Below are 14,778 nucleotides of genomic sequence, written 5' to 3'. Positions count from 1 at the left end.
GTGTGAGGTGGACACTCACTGGCGATGAGGGGCGCTGTACATGTCTGAGGCAGACACTCACTGGGGATGAGGGGGCGCTGTACATGTGTGAGGTGGACACTCACTGGCGATGAGGGGGTGCTGTACATGTGTGAGGTGGACACTCACTGGGGATGAGGGGGTGCTGTACATGTGTGAGGCGGACACTCATTGGCTGGTGATGGGGGCGCTGTACATGTGTGAAGCGGACACTCACTGGCGATGAGGGGGCGCTGTACATGTATGAGGCGGACACTCACTGGGGATGAGGGGGCGCTGTACATGTGTGAGGCGGACACTCACTGAGGATGAGGGGGCGCTGTACATGTGTGAGGCGGACACTCACTGAGGATGAGGGGGCGCTGTACATGTGTGAGGTGGACACTCACTGGCGATGAGGGGGTGCTGTACATGTGTGAGGCGGACACTCACTGGAGATGAGGGGCGCTGTACATGTGTGAGGTGGACACTCACTGGCGATGAGGGGGCGCTGTACATGTGTGAGGCGGACACTCACTGGGGATGAGGGGGCGCTGTACATGTGTGAGGTGGACACTCACTGGCGATGAGGGGGCGCTGTACATGTGTGAGGCGGACACTCACTGGGGATGAGGGGGCGCTGTACATGTGTGAGGCGGACACTCACTGGGGATGAGGGGCGCTGTACATGTGTGAGGCGGACACTGATTGGCGATGAGGGGCGCTGTACATGTCTGAGGCGGACACTCACTGGGGATGAGGGGGCGCTGTACATGTGTGAGGTGGACACTCACTGGCGATGAGGGGGCGCTGTACATGTGTGAGGCGGACACTCACTGAGGATGAGGGGGCGCTGTACATGTGTGAGGTGGACACTCACTGGCGATGAGGGGGCGCTGTACATGTGTGAGGCGGACACTCACTGGAGATGAGGGGCGCTGTACATGTGTGAGGTGGACACTCACTGGCGATGAGGGGCGCTGTACATGTGTGAGGTGGACACTCACTGGCGATGAGGGGGCGCTGTACATGTGTGAGGCGGACACTCACTGGGGATGAGGGGGCGCTGTACATGTGTGAGGTGGACACTCACTGGCGATGAGGGGGCGCTGTACATGTGTGAAGCGGACACTCACTGGCGATGAGGGGGCGCTGTACATGTATGAGGCGGACACTCACTGGGGATGAGGGGGCGCTGTACATGTGTGAGGTGGACACTCACTGGAGATGAGGGGCGCTGTACATGTGTGAGGTGGACACTCACTGGCGATGAGGGGGCGCTGTACATGTGTGAGGCGGACACTCACTGGGGATGAGGGGGCGCTGTACATGTGTGAGGTGGACACTCACTGGCGATGAGGGGGCGCTGTACATGTGTGAGGCGGACACTCACTGGAGATGAGGGGCGCTGTACATGTGTGAGGTGGACACTCACTGGCGATGAGGGGGCGCTGTACATGTGTGAGGCGGACACTCACTGGGGATGAGGGGGCGCTGTACATGTGTGAGGTGGACACTCACTGGCGATGAGGGGGCGCTGTACATGTGTGAGGCGGACACTGATTGGCGATGAGGGGGGCTGTACATGTCTGAGGCGGACACTCACTGGGGATGAGGGGGCGCTGTACATGTGTGAGGTGGACACTCACTGGCGATGAGGGGGCGCTGTACATGTGTGAGGCGGACACTCACTGGGGATGAGGGGGCGCTGTACATATGTGAGGCGGACACTCATTGGCTGGTGATGGGGCGCTGTACATGTGTGAGGCGGACACTCACTGGGGATGAGGGGGCGCTGTACATGTATGAGGCGGACACTCACTGGGGATGAGGGGGCGCTGTACATGTGTGAGGCGGACACTCACTGAGGATGAGGGGGCGCTGTACATGTGTGAGGCGGACACTCACTGAGGATGAGGGGGCGCTGTACATGTGTGAGGCGGACACTCACTGAGGATGAGGGGGCGCTGTACATGTGTGAGGCGGACACTCATTGGCTGGTGATGGGGGCGCTGTACATGTGTGAGGCGGACACTCACTGAGGATGAGGGGGCGCTGTACATGTGTGAGGCAGACACTCACTGAGGATGAGGGGGCGCTGTACATGTGTGAGGCGGACACTCACTGAGGATGAGGGGGCGCTGTACATGTGTGAGGTGGACACTCACTGAGGATGAGGGGGCGCTGTACATGTGTGAGGCGGACACTCACTGAGGATGAGGGGGCGCTGTACATGTGTGAGGCGGACACTCACTGAGGATGAGGGGGCGCTGTACATGTGTGAGGCAGACACTCACTGAGGATGAGGGGGCGCTGTACATGTGTGAGGTGGACACTCACTGGTGATGAGGGGGCGCTGTACATGTGTGAGGCGGACACTCACTGAGGATGAGGGGGCGCTGTACATGTGTGAGGTGGACACTCACTGAGGATGAGGGGGCGCTGTACATGTGTGAGGCGGACACTCACTGAGGATGAGGGGGCGCTGTACATGTGTGAGGCAGACACTCACTGGCGATGAGGGGGCGCTGTACATGTGTGAGGCGGACACTCATTGGCTGGTGATGGGGGCGCTGTACATGTGTGAGGCGGACACTCACTGAGGATGAGGGGGCGCTGTACATGTGTGAGGCAGACACTCACTGAGGATGAGGGGGCGCTGTACATGTGTGAGGCGGACACTCATTGGCTGGTGATGGGGGCCGGGGACTGACTGACATTTATGCGTCTTTAAACCTCGATATGTCCGCGCCACAGGCGGGCGCTGCAGAGAGCCGAGCCGCCTCTCAGCACTACATGAAACGTCACAGCTTCCTGCCCATGGAGCACTGGCAAAAACAAAGGCAGGAAAAGCTGCCAGCAGCCCGAAAGCAGTCATTAACAGGAGGATGAGCGCTGCACTCCGTGCCCGGGTCGGACGGGATGTTTTCCAAACAACCTTCGCAGCGCTCTGAAATGTCCGTGCATGTACAGTTTTAGAGACACCGCCCCGCCGTGTCCTCTTCGGGGCAGGATCCGCTTCCACCGTAGCGCCTGGCCTCCCCTCCAGGAGCTCGTCTCCGCAGTCACCGCGCTGTAATCCGGCCTATAAAAGGCTTTCTGTACTAATAAGAGCCGCGATGGAAATAGACACCGCGCCACTAAATGCTGATTGACACTTTCCGTCACGTGCTCGGCCGCGGTGGAAGCAAAGGGCTGCAGGAAGGTTGATTCACCGCAGCACGGCGAGGGCAGGGGCCCTGCAGACAGACGTCCCCGTGCAGAGGCCAAGGTCGGAGCTGTGCATGGCAGGGCCAGGCGGCCTAGAAGCATCTCTGTCCCTAGATCAGACCAAGGTGGGGCCCAGGAGAGGCCAGTGGGAAGGAGGCACATGGGGCAGATTTACAATGCCCTTGCGCCACTTTTGCGTCATTTTCGACATGGAAAAAGTAACGCAAAAGTGGCGCAAGGGGCTTGTAAGTCGGCCCCTTTGGGGCCGATTTACAAGCCGCTTGCGACACTTTTGCTTCACTTTTCCAATGGTAAAAGTGACGCAAAAGTGGTGCAAGGGGTTTGTAAATCTGCCCCATAGTCTTTTTATTGTGTCAACTACCAGACCGTATATAGGTGGTGGTTGCCTGGCAGCCTGTGCTGTTGGCAAGGTGCTTGTAGCGGATCATTGCTGTGTGGCGCCAGAGGTAGACATGGGCTAGCCCCACCCTCATACAGATGTGCAAGAGCTTCTTCAAGGTGAGGTAGAGCCCTCTACTCCACCTAGTGGTCGTGCTAATTTACTACAGAGTGGTGTTTGAATAAATATCCTTTTTTGCCACGCCAAGTGCCCAGCCAACGGTCCCACAGAACTCACTGAGAACAAAGTCCCCATGCCGCATTACCATTAGCACAGGGCACTTGCCCGTGGGAGTAGCCTTGGCTCACTGTCACCCCGAGTGGGCTGGGTATGCTCAGACGTGAGTCCCGTGCTCTCCACGCCACTGGAGTCAAGCTATCCAGGTTGAAGACGGCTGATAGCCAGAAACCGGTCCTTGGATGCTTGATTCCGGTCCAGGGAAGGCATGGCTTGGCAGTTCGGTCTGGACTGTTCCCATGAGGCACAGGGTCAAGGCTGATTTGCATATGGCCATGTCTGAACTGGGGTGGTGTGGAGTGCAAAAAAAACGATGGATTTAGGCCTAGATCTCTGTACTGGGGTGAATGTATGACATTGTTCTGCATTCTGTCCATCAACTGTTGTTTTGCAGTAGCCTTGGCTATGGCCAGTAAATACTGGGTGCAGACACCAGCCTTGAGTCAGGCCTACGCCTACTCCCGTCTGCCCTAGGGCCTCCACTGGACACCAGGACATGGACTTTGGTAATAACCTTTGTCCATTTCCCCTGCTCCGAGTGGCCTCCGAGCGGAGTGTCCCCATGTGCTGGGAGTTCTCACTCCCAGAGCCAGCTGGACAGGGCCTGCAGCCACCAATCAATCAATCACTCAATCAGGGATTCTTTAAGCGTGCTACTCACCCGTGAGGGTCTCAAGGTACTAAGGGGGGCAGCTCCGATCAGTCGAAGAGCCAGGTCACAACACAACAACACATCTGGCCCGTACCACTCCCAGTCTCAGGCACTGCACATGGGCTGGCACCAGTGTGTTTTGTCTTCCTACTTTCCAGAATCTGCCTGTGACAAGTTTAATGGAATTTCAATGGAAAATGCAACATTAGGGCCTCCCCTGCAGCCTCTTTGCACCTTGAGCAATGCATGAACCTTCACAAGAGGGAAACATCCTTAACAACGCAACTTTTACCACGCAGTGCCTTTACGACGCAACTTTTACAACGCAAACCATTACAACGCATTGCGCTGGGGGGCGCTCTAGGATAGGGAACAGGTTTCATTTACTATCCAACACCTTCCCTACTATCCACGGGGACTGGAGTTGGAATAGTAAATTAAACTATTCACTATCCAGCGCCCCAAAGCACTATGCGTTGTAAAGGCATGCATTGTAAAAACAGCGTTGTAAAGGCATGCGTGGTAAAAGCATGCGTTGTAATGTCATACATCCTTCACAAGAGGAAATGTAAATCACTCCAAGCCACGGTCCAGCCACAACTGTCCCCACCTAGATAGCTATAATTACTTTCACCTCACCAATCCCTCAAAAACAAAGCAGAGACTTACACCAAATCCTAAAAGACACACAGACATCAGTGTCCTCTCTTCAATCAATGTTTGGTGTTCAATTGTCCAGCATTGGTTTCCCCGAAGTCTTTGCTAAACCCTCCCTTGGCAATTTAGAAGGGACAATTATATTTTTGGGTCCACCCTCACCTAAAGAACTTCCCTGGTCCAATCACGTGTCCAGCGGCGGTCCGTGCAGCTAAGAGCAGTAGGGCGGGGCGGGAGATGGGGGGGAGTAGACAGACGACAGAATAGGGATAAATGAATAATTCCTATTCCGTCATCTGTCGACATCCCACCCGCCCGCTGCGCTTACCTACACTGACCACTGCTGGCGGTATCTCATCCTAACTGCAGATCAAAACAAATCATCCCATTACTAGAACATTGACTTCAGTACTTTCTAAGAATACTACACATCTCCCACCCATAACAAAGAATACACCAGCAAACATGAGAAATGCCTGCTCTAAATAGTACTACCAATGTTACATGCTAAAGATAAACACAAAAAATTACCAACAATGAATCACACATAGTGGCTTTAATGTGGAGGTTTTTTTCCCACCACAAAAACTCTTTCTTTTAACAAACTATGAGTTAGATGGACATGAAGACGTACGAGAACTCTTTTCCAACCTTTTAGATTCTTTGCAAGACTGAAAGAACCTTGCATCCCTTCCTATGCTCCAAATTTGGCGATCCTCAATTTTAACAACATTCTTAAATAATTTGATAACTTTAACAAGTTTTCTGAATTTGAATACATTAGTGGCCCTTGCTCGACTCTTAATCTTGACCATGGCACCTATTCGTACACCAGCTGAACATTTTCTCTCTCTCTCTCTTTCTCTCTCTCTCTCTCTCTCTCTCTCTCCTTTCCTTGCCAGACCTCACATCCCTGCTACAACCCTTTCTTTTCTTCACCTAACTTGGACACATTAAGCAATTGGCTTTTTTGTTCCTGATAAGCTGAAACAAGGAAATTCCTGTTGTGGAATATCGGCATAACCTAAAATACACTCACCTTACTATTCAATTCTCCCTTCCAACACAGAGTACTTTCAATCGTACATAGATAGTCTCCTTCAAAACTTTATTGAAGTGCCCTATCATGCTGTTGGCTTCAGTATGAAGCAAAGCCACTTTCTTATGCAAAATCTCTTTACCTTTTAAACATTCTACCATGCCCTTAGATGTGAGCTGCAAACCATTATTAGTTAATAAAATGCAGGAATAATCCTATGTATCAAACAATTCATCGAGTCAAAATATGGCACATTGAGTTTCTATTCTGTTCATTGCCTTAAACTCAGGCCAGTGTGAGTACATATCTATGTAGCTCAAGATCTATCTGTCTATGCTTGATGTGCGAGTGGGACGGAGAATATCCATGCTATTTTGTCACTAGTCAGGCATTCACAGCAATTCCTTCCCATCCTCCCAATCATCAAATCCATTCCTGGCCACCAATAATCATCTTTTACTCTGTCTTTGTTTGTGGAAACGCCCAGATGACATTTGTGGATGCCGGTGATTAAGCATTTTCTCGCTTTATTTAGAAACTCTAATCTAGTATCTTCCTCTTCCCCCTCCTAAATGATCAGGATATATATATATCAGGATATACAATTAAGTCCCATTAAAAGGGACCTAAGCTATATCTGGATTCCATTGAAACTCCACCTGTTAAGTTAAATGAAAGGGTAGGAGTGGTTAGTGTCCCTGCTAGTGCTTCCTGTTATGAGAATGACTTTCCAGAATTAAGAATTATTCTCCAATTTATCAAAACTCAAAATGGATCTCAACTAAAAATAGGTCAGTTAAAAAATGTTCCACTCATTGTGAAAAAAGATATTGCTTGCGTGATAGAATAGCTACAACATAAACAAATTATTACAGAGGTTGAGGCCATGAAGTGGCTAGCTTTCGTTATCATGACACACAAAGCCAATGGTGAGGCAAGACTATGCATAGATCTGAGGGAGTTAAACAGGTGTGTGGTTGTAGAAAATTATCCTATTGTCGTCACCAGTATAGCAAGGATGACTCAAAGGCAATCCAGTAAGAGTTCAAAGTGAATGTATTCAAGTTACATCCAAGTAGCTTTAGCCACAGCGGCAGCTCCTCCGCTAAGGTTGGAGGAGCATCGACCCACAGCTTTTCAGCAGTGCAAAAAAGTAAAAATATAAAAGGATAATAACACAATGTTATTATCATTTTATTTCTCTGTGCTAAAGCCAGTTTTGAGATGGGTGGCGCTTGGCTGTCATCACAGCCAGTAAGGGGAGGAATGGTGGACACTCTCTTAAGTGCACATGACGGTTTGGCCGGCCGTCTTGAGCAGTGTCTTGATTGGCTATAGGGGGCCCATGTGCTTCCTACTTTCGGGACTCATCAGGAACAGAAAATGAGGAGAGACATCTGGGGAAAGATGGCAGGGTTGAAGAGGTAAGTATAACCTTTATATTTTTTTCAATCCCACCCCGGCCTCACCACCCCGATCCGTGCCAGCCGCCACTGCTCAGCCATCAGCCTACAGCTATGTTTTAAAGTCCAACTCAAACTGAATCATCATAATCCTAGAACATTGGCTTCAATACTCCTTAAGAATGTCACATTATCAGCAAATGAAGACTTGATTTCTATATAGACTATAAAGTGCCCCTTTATGTATGGTCACCCCCCCTACTTTTTGCTCCAAATGTTGATGGTTATGACTCTGATAGTGCACTGGAGTCTGCTACCCAGACCCCAATGCCTGTCCTCTCTCTCAAAACTCTTATGCTCGACTTGGTAATCCCAAATTGGCAATAACTTGACCCCCTTATAAGCCCTCAGTTTGTGGTACCAGAGATACCCAGAGCATAGGTGGTAAAGGGGTCCCCAAGGCTGCAGTATGGTTTTGTGGCACCCTGAGTGACCCAAGCAACGTACTGATAGCAGGCCTGCCATTGCAGACTGCAGAAGCAGTGCAAACTGCTCGAACTCGACTGTGCACTCAACATTTGTGGCTCAGTCAAATACACTACCTATAATTTATGTCAAGTGCACAGAAACAGGAGTAAACCCATTAACCCAGCTGAGACCGGGCAAGTATTATAGCAATAAGACAACGTCTCAACTGGTATATCATACAGGGGGACAGTTCAAAAACGCGTATCAATCACAGAGCACAGGAAAGGGACGAGGTAGACCAAGTAAGGGTGGAAAGTTGTTATTTGTATATAGAAGCACAAAAAACACAACTCAATTGAAGTAACTATAACAACCAAATGAGCACTGGAAGTGTTGCATTGAGTAAACGGCGCAGTGACACATGTGATTAAGAAACAACGTGAGGCGGCGAAGAAACAATAATTAGTTGGGGGTCAAATGAAAGTATTTACAGTCACAAACATAATTTCATTATTTGTGAATGACCCTTTGGTTGCAGCGAATGGCGTTGTAGACTTGATGGCGTTTCGACCTCTTTAACTCAAGGTCATCATCAGGATGATGGTTACGCAATTCAAAAAGTGCTCTGGAGGCACTGAGAGGGGAGAGAGAATGGAGAATCCAGAGGGTGAATTCCGCTCGTCCGGAAAAGCAGTGAAGCGTCACTTGATGGGAGGCAGCGATTGAATTGCTGGGATGAGGTCTAGTGAGGAAGGTCCAACGTCAAGGGAAGGAGCGTGTGGGAGGGAAACATCCTTTACAACGCAACTTTTACCACGCAGTGCCTTTACGACGCAACTTTTACAACGTAAACCATTAAAACGCATTGCGCTGGGGGGCGCTCTAGGATAGGGAATAGGTTTAATTTACTATCCAACACCTTCCCTACTATCCACGGGGACTGGAGTTGGAATAGTAAATTAAACAATTCACTATCCAGCGCCCCAAAGCACTATGGGTTGTAAAGGCATGCGTTGTAAAAACCGCGTTGTAAAGGCATGCGTGGTAAAAGCATGCGTTGTAATGTCATACATCCGTGTGGGAAGCTGGGCTGCGCTCTGAGAAGTAAATACTACCGGCTCCAAGGGAACGGAGCATTGAATCCGGCGATCAATCACGACCAGCTCTGTCGTGGTCAAGAGTGCCCGGATTAATCCGGGCGGGGGGGGGACATCACATGCATTAGTGAAATGGCCCCACAAAATGTAGCATGTGAGTAAAATGACAATATACAGATACTACGAGTACAGATGGCAAGGACAGTGCCCTCTTTGGAGGTTTACTACCCGTGAGTTGGATGGTTCCCAAGGCCATGTTGATGCTACTGTGGTACCACCTCCCGTACTCATAAATGCTTTTGCGAATCGCCCCTGAGAGTTCTAGTCGTGCAGCCCCTGCACGCAGCCATGATATTCCAGTTCATCGCTACTAGAGGATGGGGGAGTACGCCTCACTCCCATGAGGATTCAGACCTGAGCAGGTGGTGTAGGACAGCTAGCAGTTCCAAGAACATCAGAAGGGAGACAGCACAACTGATCCCCTTTTCAGGCCTGTGACAGAAATGAGAAGAGAGGGATGTGAGTGATCTCATGGCACGGTCTAGGTCCCAAGGAAAAACAAAAAGGTGATGATGGACGGAGCATTGACAATACAAACACTCACCCCCAGTCAACTGATCTGGGTTTAATCCATCACCGTTCTTTAGCTCACTCCGCCACCCCAGTTCAGACATGGCCATATGCAAATCAGTCTGACCCTGTGCCTCATGGGAACAGTCCAGCCCGAACTGCCAAGCTGTCTTCCCTGGACCAGAATCAAGCTTCGCAGGACCAGTTTCTGGCATTACAGCCGTCTACGGTCTAGGTCCCAACAGAGTCCCAGAGCTGTGACAGCCGAAGACCCCTGATGAAGACTTCTGCGACTTGAGCGGGGTGGGAAAGAACAGCGGCTTCGACCATTCCCCAAACACCAAACTACTACCTGGCGGGGTGGGATGCGCAACTGCAGCCCATTCCCAACCTTAGGAAGAGTAAAAACTCGTTCAACATCATGGACGTCATTTAGGGGTCACCAGGGATTGCAGCTGCGACCCCTGGCTTGACAGTTGCGGATCACTGAAATAATATCGAGGGACAGAATATCGACCATCAAAAATATCGTTGACAAAATATCGACAGTCAAAATATCGAGTTTCTATCTACAAACAGGTAAGTACAAAAATATCGAGTTAAAAATATCATTTACAAAAATATAGTTTTAAAAAATATCGTATTTACTAAAAACAGTGTTAAATTAAATTAATATTAATAATTATTTACTAAAATATACTTAAAATTACTTAAATTAACTTATAATAATTAAATAATTAATGAAAGTTAAATAAATATTTTTTTATTTCATATTTATTAAAACATATATATATATATAGTAACAAAATATAATAAAATAATACCCAAAAACTGAAAACTGACCCTGAACCCTAAAAATACCCCTTTACCCAAAAACCCAAAACTGACCCTGAACCCTAAAAATACCCCTTTACCCAAAAACTGAAAACTGACCCTAAACCCTAAAAATACCCCTTTACCCAAAAACTGAAAACTGACCCTGAACCCTAAAAATACCCCTTTACCCAAAAACTGAAAACTGACCCTGAACCCTAAAAATACCCCTTTACCCAAAAACTGAAAACTGACCCTGAACCCTAAAAATACCCCTTTACCCAAAAACCCAAAACTGACCCTGAACCCTAAAAATACCCCTTTACCCAAAAACCCAAAACTGACCCTGAACCCTAAAAATAAAACCGAATTTTTTTACTATCTATATTATATACTTACATATTTTCACTTTCTATATTATTTACAGTCGATATTACTTCACTTACCTTAAAAACGATATTTTGGCTGTCTATAGTCTGTCCTGTCGATATTTTGTCCAAACGATATTTTTGACTCGATATTCTGTCCAAACGATATTTTGGAGTCGATATTATGTCTGTGCACCGACAGTTGCAACCCCTGGCACTGCTTTTGTGACCCCTGGCCGCAGAGTTGGCAACATCAGTGCCAGGGACACAGGGGCAACTCGTCCGCATGGACCTTGGCTGGGGCTCCACTTTCTTTGCTTTCTGTTAACTTTTTTATTACACTAATGGTGAATAATAATATATTGTTTACTATAAGTGTAATAAACAATGGAGTGCAATTAGCTGGAAAAGACCCTATCCGGCAGCGCAGGTAAGTAAAAAAATGCTTTAAAAGATTTATGTTTTGAGCATGATTGCGGGTGAGAGTGTGTTTATGTGAGTGAGTGTGTGTGTATGAGTAGGTGTATGAATGTTTGTATGTGCAGGCATGTGTGTGTGCCTGAGTGAAAGTACAGATCAAATGGCGTGTGATGTCACTTCCTCTACCCCCGGCATTTTGGTGAATTGGCGTCCATGTTCAGCAGTCTATCTGCTGATGCAGCCCCCCAAACCCTGAAAAGGGGTGCTGTCACTAAGGGAAGATAGGGGGATATAGAGTGGAGTGGGCAGAGAGCGTGAACCAACTCAGGAAGGTGGACGCCCCTTTTGTGGTGAGGCGCTACGCACACACCTCTGGTCTCACACACTACAGTGAGCCTGCCTAGAGCTCCTGGGCTGCTGTTGACCTCCCCTGACCTTGCAGGAAGGATAACCTCAGTGAATGGGGCAGGTGGTGAGAGGAGGAACCCCACAGGTAGACCTTGCCGCAAGAAGAAGGACCTACAACAGGCCAATATCAAACTGGCACAGCAAAATAACTGCAGGCCCCAGGTGTGCCAGTCAGCACCACAGGTGAATGGAGGCCTCCGAAGATCAGCAGGCATGGCAGTGCCCAAGCCAGGCAATGAATTAAAACAAAGTAAACAAGAGCAAGGGGGCTTCTCAACAGAGAGAGGGGGGCCCCACCTCACAGCTTAGGGTCTGAAACTAGCAGGAGGCCTTGCATGGGTTTTTGTCCCCAGGAGGGGCTAAAATCTACATTAAATTGAAGGTGCCCTGGTGGCTGCCACTTTCCAGAGTAAGCCTCACGTAAATTCTGCAAAAGGAACAAAGATAAAGTGGTATCACACTTCCAACATAAAACACAAAAAGCAACAAAGCGGAAGCCAATCAAACCACACAAACATCTACAGCTACACAGATCGCCAACACGGATGCTACATGTGCCAGATTCCAAAATGAGTCCAAGGGAGGAGGCTTGTGGCAGGTCACAGAGAAGACCTCTAAAACAAGTCCAAAGTGCAGTCATTCCCAGAGACCTCAGATGAACCGTCGCTGTTGTATGACTCAGAAGAAACTGCAAGACAAACATGCATTTTAGACTGCGACAATGACATCACACTGGAAAGCACTCCACAGTTGTATCTACTGCAAGTTACTCTTCAAAACAAAGCAGTTGTCCCTTTCTAGCCCACAGGGATAGTAACAAAGAAGCCACAAAACATGGAGCCATATTTGCAAGGAGCTTGCACCGCCACATCGTCATTTTTTTGACTCACCGGCTTCGCTTTCTTTGTTCCTTATTTACAAGGTGACGCATCTGGGCAGATGCCCCACTGTTCGTCGGTCTGCGTCGGTTTGTACTTTTGTCTGAATTGGCTGCATCACTTAAAAATTAATATATGCAAGGTAGGTGTTCCCACATAAAATCCCCTGTGAAACATACGCTGTGGTATTTAGGATTTTTTGGGAAAAGTGACTGATCGTCAGGAAACCACCCGCTGTGCTTGCAATGTGTCAAAATGTTTGTGCCTCTAAAATGCAGTCGTAGGAATGATGCATTGGCTGTGGCATTGAAATCTGAAACGCTGAAGACACTTCCAACAATGTAATCTGCAAAGAAATCACATCCCCTCAACAGTAAGGGGCACATTAGGATGTCGGGCGGATTTCCTCCGCCAGGCTGGCGGTGGCTACCGCCAGCCTGGCGGAGGAAGTTTGCCCGACATCATCAGCCCAATTCCCCCCCGCCAGATTTGGATGGCGGGAGGGACCGTCGCCCTGTTTTCCGCCCCGGTCGCAGACACCGCCTACCGTATTACAATGGGCTTTGCACAATGCATTTCCGGCATGCGAAGACTCCCTGCGGGGGCCCGTTGCGGGCCCCCTGGGAGTCCGTGGCTTGGGGGGGTGCACATGGGGGGTACCTATGGTACCCCCCGCATTTCAAGGTGCAACATGGCAGGCACCGCGCGGTGCCTGTCATATTGCGCTTTGAAATGCAAAAGGTGCATTTTTACCATTGCTGCGGGCGGAGATTTCAGCGCCGCCCGCCGCAATGGTATATATACAGAATGCGCCCACCTGTGTGGCGGGCGCATCCTAATCCTCAATTTGGGACCCCCGCCCTTTAGGCGGGCGGTCCCGTTTACCACTAGGGTGGCGGGCGGGCCTAATGTGCCCCTAAGTGTGCACATAAGGGAGATATCACCGTAAATGTCACATTACACAACATTGATGACTTGTATCCACAAACATAGTGGTCTCCCACAATATGTCACCATACATAGGTATAGTGGTGCACAGAAGTACACTATGTCCACTTATTTGCGAGACATACATGGCCAATGTAATAGAGTCCAAGGTGAGCTTTTCACACTCTGTTACATTGGTCCCCATAAAGTAGGCTCTGTTTTTTTTACGCATTGCTGTAGTTGCGTCAGTCTTATGCCCAACTATAGCATGCACCACTTTTGCGCCTGATACCTTTGCGCATTCATTCCACAGATCCGCCAGTATTTCTGATGCATCCTTGGGACCTTGTGCCATGGAGCCTCGTATTGTAAATACGGCGTATCTGTGGCCTCGTACGGATTTTTTCAGCTGGTGCAAGCTATTATGTTGCATCAATGCCTTACCGCAGTGATGCGTCATTTCTTGTAAATAAGGCCTTTGAGGTTTAGTGATGCATGTGACATTATGGACTGTACATACAACTAAATCCAAGCAGATGTAACCTTTAGAGAAGAAACAGATATGTAAACTGTTTCTATTCTAATCCAGTGAATGAATTTTAATTGTAATATGTTTATGCTTCATTTTCAAAACTGCTTTCTCCCTTGAATATACATACAAAACTTCAAACATCCTGGAAATATGGTGCGGTATGTTGTTCTAAAAATGAGTTTTTTTTAAATAAAGGTTATATTAATCATGAAATAGAAATGTACAAAACAACGAATCATAAAATGTGTGTAAATTCTTTATCTCACCCTCAAAAAGTGGTTAATGACCACGAAAAACTCAGTAACAGATAAATGCATCAAACCCCAAGCGTCTACTTCAAAATACACGCCAGACTTAAGAAAAGATACAAAAACACTAGTAAAAAACAACCTAAAAATAAACACATAAAAAGCGAAAATGATAATTGATATGTAACAAAAAAAATACTTTTACAAAATTACACAACTAATAAAACATAAGATAATACAAAATCCAACATCTACAAAACATCCAACACAACCTATCGAAACACTGAAATGAAAACCGTAAAATAGCGACACACAAGAAAACAGCCAGCATATGATGTAACATAACACTGAATCTCACAAATATTAGCATAAGCTGTTTATAAAACAGTAGACATTGTTGAGGGCCAGTGGAGTCAAGCAACTCTGTGGCTGCAGTCTTTACCATATGATTATG

This window comes from Lissotriton helveticus, chromosome 9 (assembly GCF_964261635.1).
Source record: "Lissotriton helveticus chromosome 9, aLisHel1.1, whole genome shotgun sequence".
Taxonomy (NCBI): domain Eukaryota; kingdom Metazoa; phylum Chordata; class Amphibia; order Caudata; family Salamandridae; genus Lissotriton; species Lissotriton helveticus.
This window is presented reverse-complemented; position numbering follows the sequence as displayed.